Source organism: Labrus mixtus, chromosome 6 (genome assembly GCF_963584025.1).
Source record: "Labrus mixtus chromosome 6, fLabMix1.1, whole genome shotgun sequence".
Taxonomy (NCBI): domain Eukaryota; kingdom Metazoa; phylum Chordata; class Actinopteri; order Labriformes; family Labridae; genus Labrus; species Labrus mixtus.
This window is the reverse complement of record NC_083617.1, coordinates 21,065,240-21,079,466: the sequence shown is the minus strand read 5'-3', so window position 1 is coordinate 21,079,466 and position 14,227 is coordinate 21,065,240. Positions and strand designations below refer to the sequence as shown.

Here is a 14,227-nt window from a genome sequence, read left to right as displayed (position 1 = left end):
AGTTGATGACTTGATGAGACCAGATGGGTGAAGAATTGATGGATGATGATTCTGCAAAGATGGGCGGTGATGGGGAGGTGGAGGGGCGTACAAAACATCGGCATGAAGGAACTAAGGCAGAGAAAGAATCATATTTAAAAGAGGTACAGAACGATGATAGGCTGACAATGAGGGAGGAACGCCATGCCATTGGTTAGATGAGTACTGATGACGAGACAGCTGATTATCCAGAGACAGCCCCAGAAAATGACAGCTCCAGAATGATAGCTCCAGAATGATAGCTCCAGAATGACAGCTCCAGAATGACAGCTCCAGAATGATAGCTCCAGAATGACAGCACCAGAATGACAGCTCCAGAATGATAGCTCCAGAATGATAGCTCCAGAATGACAGCTCCAGAATGATAGCTCCAGAATGACAGCACCAGAATGACAGCTCCAGAATGACAGCTCCAGAATGACAGCTCCAGAATGACAGCTCCAGAATGACAGTGGAAATGTGAGTGAGCGGGATGAATGAGAAACAGACCTGATCGTGAAGGCAATTATGGTCTTCCTGACTGAACTTACGCTAGCTTCATTTAAAATATTTGTAGAAGGGATTTTTTTCAGGCTGAACTCCCATTTGATCTTGTTCTATGTGCAGGTTTACAGTGTGATAGAGCCTCCTCTCTGTGTGACAGAAGGTTCAATGACAGCCGTCCTTCAGTGAAGGAGGCATCACACTGACTAGATGGAAACATGTTTCACAGTGTGGAGAGTGTTGATATTTATTCCTGGAAAAGTTTTGCTTCAGAGATGAAGAGAATCCTGTGAGATATAGGAGACGCACTTGTCTGACAGCTTGCAGATGTTTGTGTTTATTGGCTCATTGATAGCAGCTCTAGATTTGTCCTCAGCTTTAGACTTTACAGAAACATAAGCGCGTTTTTAGTCGGGCAGTTTGTATGCCAAAGCACTCGCACACTTCTGAAGGTTACAGATCTTTAAAAGTAACTGGAAGACCAAACCAACAATAAGTAGTAAACATCTGGAGTCTTGTTAAAATGTTTGTTCATTCAAGTTTAAAATATTGTCATTTTAGTTTCTGAACATTTGTCTTGTATAGGTTTAAATGTTGGTGCTTAATCTCAGGTATTTATAGTAAAGACATTGTCATCAATTCTGTAACTAAATCATAATAGTCAGCGCCGCTACTCGACTCTTTACACCGAGCGTTAGCATTGTCAGAAAGTGATTATTGACGGCCATGGATGTAAAGTGTCAACTGCAATTTCCTATTTTCAGCTGTAGGAGTTATGTGCGGATTGTTAATGATCTATTATTGGTGGCAGTTGTTTAGCTTTGCTGTAGGGACGCTAAACTCTGTCCTAGTAGTAATACAGTGTTAACGTGTTCTGTATCACTGCAATAGTACGACACTAGTTAAAGCTGCACAGCCATCATTAACAACCCACATTAAAAGCTTAGAGAACAAATAGGAGCGTCTTGGTTAATAGTGCATTTGTTCAAACTTCGGTGTGGATAGCAGAATATATTTTGGGGCTTTTTACACCTTTATTAGAGAGAGAGACAGGACAGGATGCGGATCACATGATTCCCCCCCCTAATATTAAACACACTCAAAACACTGAAGAAGCAGAGTGGGATTTTCTGGCACAACTTCACCAGCTACCAAGGTGCATGAAGAGTGAAAGGCTTGAAGAGGTCAAAAAGCTCCAGCCAACACTTGTAGTGTGAAGATCAGCGTTATTACCACACACTCAAAACACAACACATACTTAATAAAAACAGTTACAAGTGAGCAGTCTGTCTGTCTTTAGTTAGCAACTCTTAGTAGAACAACACGCTGACACAATGAGACCCATCAGCTGTTTACACACACACACACACACACACAGCAGTCTCAGTCATTCAGAACAGCTGACGCAGAGCTTCCCCTCTGCTCTCTGTGGTTCATAGTATTCTGTGACTCCATCACACGGCCATCTTGGCAGATACACACACAGCTGTTTACACATTAAACTGTTCAGGAAACGTCACACATTGACAGAAAGACATCAGTCCACAATCAGGTGACAAAAATACCCATGATTAATTCATCGAAGTGTTTAAATTTAAACTCGGGCAGATGCATTGACAGTCAGTGAGAACTTGTGTGTCTCAGGTCAACGACCCTCTGAGTCTTTTTCTCTTTGCAGTCTATCTTTATGGCTACTCAATAGGCGGGGTTACATCCGTTTGGTATTTTCCTGACCTTCTGTCTGTGAGGTATTTTTGTACCATGCACAGGTGCGAAGCTGTGAGCCTCATTCAAATGAGGAAACACAAAGCAGTTTGATGGGAAGATGTTGCATGACGCTGTACATGAAGAGAGGTTCTAGACCGTACTGGTTGTTTTATTATATACAGATGAGAAGACACTTGGAAACAATGGCAATGAAAAAAACATCCTTTTAACAGGCAGAAACCTCGAGCAGAACCAGAGTGATAGTGAACAGCCATCAACAGCTGACGTGACTGGCAGAGTGTATTTGACATCACACACACTGTCCACTTATCGTCATTACTTGTAAATGACACAAGGTTGCTCTAAAGTAACCACAAACATAAACTAATCTATGGACTCAATATAAGACCTGGACTTCGTGTCCTGGTCTGCAAAGTGAAGCCAAGGCAATCTTGCAACCTGCAATCTTCTAATGGTCAGCAGGCGGGACATTTTTTATGAATTGCCATTTTAGAAGCAGGGTACGCTACAGTGTGTGTCTTCCTTTGTTTTTGACAAATCACTTTCAATATCCTGTCTGTCAAGATGGGGGGGGGGGGGCGTAACAATGTATATCCACCCTCTTGTTTAAATATGGTAATTTCTTAAAAAAAAAAAAAAAAAAAGGTTAAGACCACCAAAATGACAAACCCGGGGGCTTAAATAACATCCACCAACCAATGTCACTGTGGCCATGCCCACGTCTTCTTTTCAGTTAATGGTCTACACACAACACAATGGCTGTTTTGTCACCACAACGTAAAATGTTTGTGACCAGTTATGAGAGAAGATACAGGACAATGAAGATGGATAAAAAAAAAAAACCCAACAAAGATGGCTTTCCCCCTATTTCATGGCTAGCTGGTTTATTATTCAAAACATTAACAATTTGTGTGTTTTCCATGAAGGATTTATTTTGGGTGTTAAAATCATTCCGAAATACTCCACCCTGTCATCCTGCATTACGTCGTAGTGTAAGCCTGTGTGGAAATAAAAAGCCTCTTAGTCACACATCATTCTTCACGTTTTTACTATAAATATGTCCATGATGGAAATAAACACACACACAAAGCAAAACAAAAAACCAGAGCCTTGTTGGAATTAAGTTCTCAGTGTGTGGTGCCATGTGGAGCTAATCTGCTCTCTTTGTGACAGCCGGGTGGATTTATGCCACGATTTCTCTTTAATGGAAGCCCCGGAGAGTTTCAGGTTGAAGGACGGATAGGGAACGCTTCCCATGATCCCCTTTGGCTCTGTCAGTCATTGTTCCCTCAGGTCTAGAGGTTTATAGCAGTATGTCCAGGGAGCAGGTATTAAACAGTGCTATTAAGGAGTAAATGAGGCAGAATCCGGCTCAATCTGCTGCTCGGGGCTCACAGTTAAATGAAGATCAGCGTTAGATGAACAGCACAGGTGTGGATGTTTAAGCAAAACGTATAATCATGTTTGGCCTACCCAACTATGTAAAGCAGAAATAAATCCAGCAAGCTTATTCACAATGTAATTTATTTTTGATCATCCCAAACACACCGTCCTGCTGAAGAACCTCATGGATTGATCCACCTCTGAAAGTAGACCCAGCAGAGACCTAGACTTTTTCCTGCTGGTGAACAACTACAGTGGACAGCTGTTTTAGGAAGTTACTGAGCCATTTAAAGGAAGAATGTGACACATTTTACACTTGAATACAGCAGAAATCAAATATATCCTCTCTAAATGTCTCTCTGAGTCATGCCTGTCTACAATGAGGGAGAAGCCTGAGTCACGCCAGCTGTATTGTTGTTAGAGCTGTGTTTACATCATCTTTACATGGGCGGGACGGCCTTGCGTATAAAGCTGTTTAAGTCAATGACTAGAGAAAAGAAGTGAAACAGAGCCTATTCACTGCTTATTTGGACGTCATGTATGTGTGTTTAGATCACGGTCATTCTGTGTCAATATATGTGCAATATGAAGCTATGAGTTAACCAAAGTGTGTTAACATTAGCCTGTGAACATAACAATTCAGGCCACAGGCAAGTGCAGCTCGAGCAATATAAATATAAATGATGGTGCTTTCTAATTCAGAACTCCTTCGTGTGGAGAGGTGTTGGTGGTGTGTTGCTGGAGGAGAGCAAAGGCTTCACTGTGGCGGAGGTGTCGCCAAACAGCAGTTTGTTTTGGTTTAATGCTGGTGCTCAAGGGCGACATCTACCGGATCAAAGAGTCGCACATTCTTTCTTCAAATAAATACTTTTGAGGTGCTTGTATGTTTTTAGTATAGGCACCAGTGGGTTTGACGACAAATAAAGACAGGGAGCTAGGAAGTGTTTGGAAAGGGTAAAACATTTTTGACAATAAGAAAATATAGAATACTGCAGACTTGAATTTAAAGATTGAACTCATCAAACATGCAGCCAATAAGGTTTCTACAGCCAGTATTCTATAACATACAGAAAGATAGTTACAGCTACAGATGAGGATTAATTAGAGACAGCAAAATGAATGATCTAAAAAACAAAAGAGGCTCCACTCTTTTGTTCCGAGGGGGCTCAACGGCAAGTTACTGTCACATTAAAAGCAGGAAAATCTGCGGAACTAATTAAACAGCTGCTTCATCTGTCAGTCCCTGGATCTCAATAATGAAGGGTGTGAGCGGAGAGCTGTCAATCACAGAAACAGGCTCTTCTTTAAGGTCGCAATAACCTATATTTTTATATCAACAATAGACCACATGAAAGGTTTGTGTGAAGTAAGTCTGTTAGTGTTGAACCTGCAGAGTACTTTAATGATGTTTACATTCAGCTGAACTATATTTCAATCAGGAGAGATTTAATTAAGAGTGAACAATTATTTATTTAACAATTTAGGAAATAAATTAGACTCCATCATGACAACTTCATGTACTCGGAGGTGTAATGAGGCCCGACAGCAGGATAGGATAATCCCCTATGGAGTCTAAACACTGGTGATGGTGGATGTGATAGAAGAATGCAGGATGTGATGAGGAGTGGGTTTCTGAGGCTGTATCTGGACTCTGCTGAGCTGGAATGGGGGTGACTGGGGCGGAGGAGGGTCGCAGTGATCGCACTGAAATGACAAACTGACTGTGGCAGAGAGAGAAAGGGTTTTAAAATTTGACCGCGGCGGAATGATTGTTTGAGAAAGGTTGTGGCGGAATCGGGTTGGAGTATTACTTGACGAGTAAACGCCCCAAATCAGCTGATCACCAGAGCAGGGAGACGGAGGAAGTGGTAGAGAGGGAGTGGCTAAGTTGAATGAAGATAATTGAATAAATGTGTGAGAGAATATAACCAGTCTTCTTGCTTGAACTTACGCTGAGCTCCGTGTAAACCTTAGCATGTAATTCAAGACGGAGTTAAACACACCTGCTTTGTAATCTTTGACAGATATGCATGTTTATATTAAGTGCTTCTTAGGAGGATATTTGGCAAGAAATACAATAAATTGCCCGATGCTTTCTTTGTTTGTTTCTTTTGCCTCAACAGTAAAAACATTGGCGGAGGATTGTTTTTTTCTTTTAAATGCAGTTTAAATGTTTTGTTCTCAGGTTTTATTTTAAAGTTTCCCCACACAGTATTTTTGTCTGATACTCACTTTTTCCAAATGGCTTTTTCTTCATCACTTAAATACACTTTGAGAACTGAATGTAGTTGTCCCATCCATCCATCCTTTATCTATACCACTTTTCCCATTCGGAGTCGTGGGGGGTGCTGGAGCTGATCCAAGCTGGCATTGGGCGAGAGGCGAGGTACACCCTGGACACTACTCCTATCAATCACAGGGATATATATATATATATATATATAGTTGTGTCTTACATAACATTTTGAGCTCATCAAGACTTGCGGTCGAGATGTCCCAGTCAGGTTTTTAAGGCTCACTCCCCTCTGTATTTCACTGACTTGCTGGATGTAGTAGCAACTGTTTTCTTTCTTTGTAATATTGATAAATTCTGCAATAAAGCACGGTGACATTTTCTCTTAAAAGCCACATGAGGCTGCAGGCACAATTGAAATGTCACAATCACAGCTCTGAGTTTATAAAGCAGGCAGATGAGGACAGCAGATGATCTGTTTGGATATGAGAGAATAAGGACAGACATTACATAAAGAATCAACAAAGAGGAGGGTTCCCAGGTTCACTTCAATGTTCTTCTTTTAAAACACGAAGTATGTCATCCTCTAAAGCAGTGTGAGGACATTGAAATGAGTGAACTACAATAAAGACTGCAGAATAGATTGGAAACATCCATTGATCTGTCAAGCCCTTATTAATTCCACTAGGGGTTGTGACGGGGCTGAAGCCAATTGGAAACAAACATGATGGATGAATGAAAGTTGACACAGAATATAATTGCCATGTTTTTTATATGCGTGAGTTAAGTTGATACTTGGTGGCTTGAAATGAAGTGAAGAAAAGGGTTAAAATTTCAGCAAAAAACTGAAATAATTAGAGATGCACCGATTCACTTTTTTTCTGTTTTGATCCGATGGAGACAATTTGTGCGCACTTCTTACTATTCAGTCTGAATGTCTTCAAAGCGAGATCAGAAAATGTGTACTCAAACGGGCTGATTGAAGATTTTCCCTTTGTGACATCACAAAGGACAGTAACCCTTCACCAATGTGGGTGACACTGTGCAAGCTGAGAATGTTTAAAGTGCCCATTGATCTTTCTTGATCGGTGCCTTTCATCGGCGTCGTCAGTCCGATATCCGATATGTAAATTACGTCAATATCGGACCTGATAGAGATAATGGATTAGATCGATCCCATCTCTAGAGATAATCACAGTTCACTAGGACACATTAAGAAGATACATTTATTGAACTTCTCTTCTTGTTAGTGCAGACCTTTTTCTATCCAATGTTTTTACTTTCCTTGCCCATTCCTTGGTATATTGTTCATCATATTAATCACATTTCATCATTATTAATCCAACCAACACATTCATTTCTCTGTATGTTTAAACAGTCTACTTATTTTCACTCAGACAGACCTTAAATAAAACACTGCAGGTGTGTGATTGTAGTTTGTGTCACACAATTCAGTGCCACTGTTGGAACATGAGAACGTGTAAAATAGTGAAGCAAGTTATGTTATAATTCTGCATCTTAAAGCTTTTACTGCCTAATGTGATACACTGACTCATTAATTCTGCAGAAATGCTTCAATGTCAGTGGCATGTTGTTTCTGCCTGTGGAACGCTGCTCACCAGCTGAGTGTTGCTCTGAGTCACTCTGATAACGTTTTACAGTCCGCGTGAAAGCCGAGCTCTCAGTAACTGGACTCCCGCTGTAACTCAGTGAGCTGACTCAGCATTCAGAGAGCTCCTGATGACACCTCATCCTGTTACAGCTGCACTTGGTCATCCTGATCAGGGGATCCCAAACGGTACAGAATGGAAACACTGTGATCCTTTTTTCAAAACTGATCTGGATTTTCAATCCGTAGATTATTTCATGTTAGTGCCTCGGCTCTTAATAGAAATGCTGACTGTTTCCAGGATATCTGCAGACAAGGATGGATTACTGATGATCACCACAAGGATGAGCTGGTCATTTTTATGGGACGTCAATGTCACAGTGTAATGTCTTAGCAAACAATGTAAAGTTAGTCAGTGTTAACAAAATCTGAAGCAGTTTTTAAATATTTAAACACTTGTGTTCTCTGTAAAGTGTGTGTGTGTGTGTGTGTGTGTGTGTGTGTGTGTGTGTGTGTGTGTGTGTGTGTGTGTGTGTGTGTGTGTGTGTGTGTGTGTGTGTGTGTGTGTGTGTGTGTGTGTGTGTGTGTGTGTGTGTGTGTGTGTGTGTGTGTGTGTGTGTGTGTGTGTGTGTGTGTGTGTGTGTGTGTGTGTGTGTGTGTGTGTGTGTGTGTGTTAGGCCTGCTGCTGTTAAATAATCGTATATATTTTTAACCGTATCAGGCCCTTACAAAAGTTCATGTATTGGAGTCTGATTGTAAAGTGAATCATATACAAAAATTTCAAGTCTAAGCCTGCCTGGTCAAAGAGAAAGTCCTGATGATCCGGGAACATAATTGAAGGCTTGTAGCCCCAAAACTTGCAGTGATGTCTGCAACCGCTCCTGCAGCACCCTGATATTTGTCTCTGCTGCCTGAAGCTGCAGCTCGGTGAGCCTGCAGAGTGGCAGCAAGCGGCTGTAGCTGCTGACAGGCAGGAGTCTGTTTATAGCTACTGAAGGTCACACAGACACACACACACACACACACACACACACACACACACACACACACGTCTTATCAGTTACCTCCCTGCTTCTCTGCTGTTACATACCTAGAGAGTCCCTGCTGGGGGCGGGGATTTGATGATGTCCAGATTCACATTTTCAGATCTGCTGAACGCTTTTAGATGAATCTGGGCTGAAGGCAGAAGTAGTCAAGCCAAGTTTACCAACACTTACCCTTCATTCAAACCCCTAAGCTGTTCCAAAGTCCTAACCATGATCATATTTTGAATTGTTCAGACAAATAGAAAGTCTGCATGATTGGATATCATGAACTCAATCCAGGAAGATTATGTTCAGCGTATAGTGTGTATGTGGGTGTAGTGTGTAACATGTATGTGGGTCAGTGTGAATGGCTCAAAGTAGGGCACCCTGCAGCCTGGACAGGCCTCACATTGTTCGAGTTCAGTGAGCAGTTTCCTGAAGGACAAACTCTTCAAACATTTGTTCACTTTAATCCAAGCGGCTGTGGTGACATAATCTGAAATCAGATGAAGTCAGGCAACAAACTCCAACAGAGCAGAAAGAGTTAAAAAGCAGAAGAGGAGGCATTTGTATGAATCTCCCATTCGCGAAACATGCACTTTAACCCAACTAAGCCTCTTAATTAATAACAATGTCCTCCACTTGAATCCAGTTTAATTAAGAAAAGCTTTGATTTACCAGAATAAATGCACATCTTTAATAACAACATGATATTTATCTACTGTATGTGCTTTGGTCAGCTCAAATGTTTGTTTAAAACCCCCATCTTAATGTGAAACAATTTTAATACAGGGCGTAACAACGATTTCTTGGTTTTTGAAGCCAGCCTCAAGTGGACACTCAAGGAACTGCAGTTCTTGCACTTTCTTATTGGTTTCATTTGGAGGTTGCCGCCAGTGATGTCATTTATTTTCCAGAGTCAGCCTCCTGATGTGCAGCGAATAATCTAAACATCATTTTCAATAGTACCAATGCTTGGTGCTGAGCACGACTAAATAAGATGAATATTGATTTAAAGAAATAAAACACAGTTATTTTCACCTTATGGAAGATGCATAATTTGCAAAAGCTTCAAAATTAAGTGTTTAAATGAGTCTACCTACAATCTTGAAGTACTGCTGGGATCTGAGCAGTTACTGAGACTTTAAACAATTTAATCACAGCACTTCTTCTTCTTGCAACATCCACTGTCCAACGGCTGTTTGAGTAGACTTTCAGGTACATACAGTGTGTTACATCATGGAGGAATTAGCAGACAGGGGACTGAAATAAACGGTAGTAGAAGAGGTTTCGCTTACAGTTTGGATACATATTTTACATTAGAAGTTTCCAAAATGAGGCATTGTTGGATCTCTGGTCAACAAGAAAGGGGCCTTAACCAATTTAACGTGCCTCCTGTAATGTTTGCCCTTTCTTTATTTTTCCTGTTTTGTTTCCTTTGGATTCATCGTGGATCAGAAAATACTCTGTCATAAAAATATCATATTGTAGAAGAATCCTGAGGAGTCAGATGGTTTTTCACTTGCACAATTTCTGATTTTGAAAGACAAAAAGAAACACATTTTTGTTTTTATTTAAAACATATCACAGCATCAGTCATAACTCTCCTTCTCATGAGGAAGTATACATCAGGGTCTGCATGTTAGTGAGCTGATCTCTTTCAGGCACTGCTGGGATTTGAACCCAGGATCTTCCTGAAGTGCTGAGCCTTTGTTAGTAAAAGCATCTGACTACACAGATGATCTCGGGTTTGAATTCCTGCAGTTCTCTGGTTTATATTTCCCCTCCATGACAAACATACTCTGATAGATACTTTATGTGACCCCTTTAAGTGTAATATTTCTTGTATCTTTTAATCTAAATACAGGTTGTGTTGCTGTTTGTATCAAAATAGTGAAAAACATTGTTGAAGTTGTTGTGGTCTATAAGAACTGTCTCTTTAAAGATTCAGTTCATGAAAGGTAGAAGTGAGACAGAGAAAAAAGAAGGGAAGAGAGAATAATGGGATGTTATGATCCTGCAGCCTGGTGCATTGTGGGAAACAACAGACAGACCACTCGTATATTTCACAGCATAGACTCGTGCTGTCTGATCAACAGCTCAGCAGCTCTTTGTGTTTTCAGGCTCGGCTGGAGCTTTTAGCTGACATACCAGCATTAGTGTGTGTGTGTGTGTGTGTGTGTGTGTGTGTGTGTGTGTGTGTGTGTGTGTGTGTGTGTGTGTGTGTGTGTGTGTGTGTGTGTGTGTGTGTGTGTGTGTGTGTGTGTGTGTGTGTGTGTGTGTGTGTCTGTGTGTGTGTGTGTGTGTGTGTGTGTGTGTGTGTCTGTGTGTGTGTGTGTGTCTGTGTGTGTGCTAGTTTTTCACTGTTATCCAGCCAAACTGTTACTTTGGCAATAAATGGCTGGAAAACAGCTTTTTCCCCAATGTAGCTTCACAAGTCCTTTTTCAAGTAAGGGAACTGTAGTTCTAATATTAAAACAATGATAATCCACAAAATAATAACGGTTGTTCAGAATCTGCCAATTAAAATTTTCTCATTCTGAGCCGACTCATACTGATGTTTCAAATAACAATTTAAAATAACTGGCAATACAGAAGGACATGGTATAAAACTTAAAGATGGATTTTTGGCTCAAGTCATGTTAGCTGGGTTATGGGATACATTTTGTCTGAACATACTTCTGAAGCTGGAAAGAAACAATACTGACTTATGTGTAATGCACTGCTTTGAGACAAGGAGATCTTGTTTGGTAAACAGGCACATTAGACAACCAGGTCATAGCCCCACACAAACAATATAGGTCATTAAGCAAGGCATTTTTAAAGATATACTTTAGTAGTACGTCAGCATATTCATGACCATCATTGTGAGGGCTAGTTTTCGACAAGAAAATCTCCAACAGCACGCACATCCGAATCGTTGAGTACTTGGTGCTGGATTAAAAAAAACAAACTCAAAAGGAAGACTGAGTCCGCACACCAGCAGCTCCAATTTACAGTTAATGAAATGTATCACCCAATGTCAAGGGGGGCGGGTAGCTCAGTCTGTAGGGTATTGGGTTGGGAATCGGATGGTCGCCGAGGTAAAAACCAAGCTTTTCAATTGTAATTTGTCTCCACAAGGAAATGTGATGTGCAAACATTCTTGAATAGAAATGATCTTAGAAATTGATATCTTAGACTAAATCTGTCATTTTACTTTTTTTAAGTATGAATAACACTGATTTTTGGGGGATGTATACAACACCTTCCTTAAATGCCTAATGCCCGAGCAGTCGGGATATCCTGTCAGAGGATGTAACCTGGCTCAGGAGAGCAACAGCATAGAATAAATGCACCCAGGGAGACCTTTTTTAGAATTTTATATTCTTTGTTTAAGCTTTAAAAAACTTTTAGAACTGGGTCATCATGAGGCTCCATGATTCATTAAGCAATTTCACCTACATAACAAAACTTTTACTACCTTAAGCTGTGTCACCGGTAATGGAACGCAGACAGTACCAAGAGACATTTGACATGGGATTAAACATGTCAAACTCATGAAGTGGAGTTGGCTGCTTTTTGAAGGCACTGCTGGGAGTTAAACCCAGGATCTCCTGTTTACAAGACAGGCCCTTTGACCAGCTAAGCCACAGCACCACATACACCACATGGTGTGTTCATATTTTTAGTTCAGTTCTGCAGTAGCTTTGAGCAGCATGTTTCTGATGGTTTCTATGTATGATGTGCCATAATTTGGGATATTTTTGATATTTTGATATTGTTCGAATGTAGCCCTGAGCTCTGTTGAATATATTCTGTCGTCAGTGCAGGAAGTCTTCCAACTGGATCTAGACCAGTAAGCTAAACTGAGTGTTAACTGGGATTGGCTCCCTGCTGTCAGTCACAGTCAGAGGCAGCCAACAGCCCGTCTCTAGGGGGCGATGTTGTCATTCAGGCCGATTAACCCGCATTTAGTTCAAATGTCAGCCAGATGAGTCAGAGCAAGAGCTTCAGCTAAGTGTCACCGCATTATTTAACCTTTATCACTGTGTTTGTACGTGTGTGTGTGTGTGTGTTTGTAATCCTGGAGATTTCTCCTGTTTCCCAGCACTCTGTTTTGAACATTTTCCACAAAATTTGGATTTATCAAAGGACAATTTCACATTTTTCAAGTCTATCAGATGTGTACTAAAAGGTTTCCATCTCTCCGTCTCAAACAATATTTTCCTCCACCACCTCCACCTTTGTAGAGGTCAATGGTCACAGCACTCTCAACCTGAGGGTTTATGGAGAAGTAGAGTAGAGATGTGGCTCAGCAGGGGTTAGCGGTGTGTAGACAGCTGTTCGGGTTTTAACACATCGGCATGAACACTTGTGTCCTGCGATTTTGATCCAGGCGCCACAGAGGCCTCGAGGTTATAGAGCGGCCCGGTCAAAAGGTCACTCCGCATTGCAGCCGTGTTTCCATCAGCAGCAGTCTGAGCTCACGCCTGAAATCATTTTGTGCACGTTGTGGATGAGAATCCCCCCTCTTGGACAGTGAGAGACTTCAACACTCACTCATGCAGCTTAGAGTTATGCAATGGAGAATGTAAAGAGAGCGGGTTGTTAAAGTTGCATGGAATCCTGACTGGGTGAGCAGGACCCCCTTCTCGTTGCGCCTGGGTCTTGTTCAACCTGTCTGGTTTCTATTCCACCTTTTTAAGTGGACCATTGCCACTGATGGTGAATTGATGCAATGCAAACATGTCTACATGAATCAGCGCAGCACCTGAATGATTTTACTGTCTTGTCACTGTCTGGGAGTCTGTTGACATTTTCTCCACCATTCACCAGGCTTTTAAAACACTGCTGTATGTTCAATTACCCCCTTGCAATCTTCAGTTTTGTAGATTTCCCTGTCATATTGTACATTTTTGCATCTTTCTACTCTTTTCCCTGTTGTTTTCATCTTCTCTTTCTCCCCACAACAATCAGATAAATGGGAAATTAACCAGACTTCATTCCATGGATTGTTATTTTTAAAGTTCGCCCATCCAGAGTCTGGGATTAGAGCCATATCTCCGTAATTCCAGACTGTTGGGCCAATCAGAATCAAGTATTTGAAACAGTTGTGACATAAAAGCAACTAAAAACCCCCACTACTCATCATTTCCAGCCATGCCAACAGCGTGACCTTTTCACCCCAGCGTTGGTCTAAGTCTTCTTTCTTGGGACGAGCTTCAGTAGATTACATTTTGTATGCTTTGTGTTGGACTTTATGTTGTGGTGGGTGCATGGCATGCCATTTGTTGATGTTAGTGTTTCTCACTGTTGCAGCTAAAAAGAGGAAAGGCCTCCAAGGGCTAATAAACACGACATCCTTTAGATTTTTTTTCCAGGATGGTATTGAGAAAGATGTTGAAGGTCCCTGTTTAAAGTTATGATAAAGTGTGTTCACACACTATTAGATGGATTGTGAAAAAATGTAGGTTTCAGACATTTAGTCCACAGAAGGAATTTCAATAGCTTTGGTGGTCCTCTGACTTTTCAACTAGCAACATCATCATGTTAGTATTTAAATGTGTCCACTACTTTGATGTTTGACGAAAGAACCAACAGAATCAATGATCCAGCTTACATCTTATTCTTGTAACAGTCTGTTTTCAAAGTGAAAGTAGGAGATCCTCTAGTGATATGGGTTTTCTTTCAGATGTTTTCATAAACAATGTAGATTTAAGTTTTTCTGAATGCAGACTAGTTGGC

General features: G+C 41.0%; 1 protein-coding gene and 1 non-coding gene across 7 annotated transcripts in view; one reads left to right on the top strand and one right to left on the bottom strand.

Annotated features, from left to right (window-relative positions):
• ldb3a (LIM domain binding 3a) overlaps window positions 1-14,227 on the top strand; it is a 49,729-nt gene that overhangs the window by 7,558 nt on the left and 27,944 nt on the right. The gene's annotated exons all lie outside the window — the stretch shown is intronic.
• Window positions 12,066-12,139, bottom strand: trnat-ugu (transfer RNA threonine (anticodon UGU)). Its single transcript has one exon. It is a non-coding gene; the product is annotated as a tRNA-Thr (tRNA).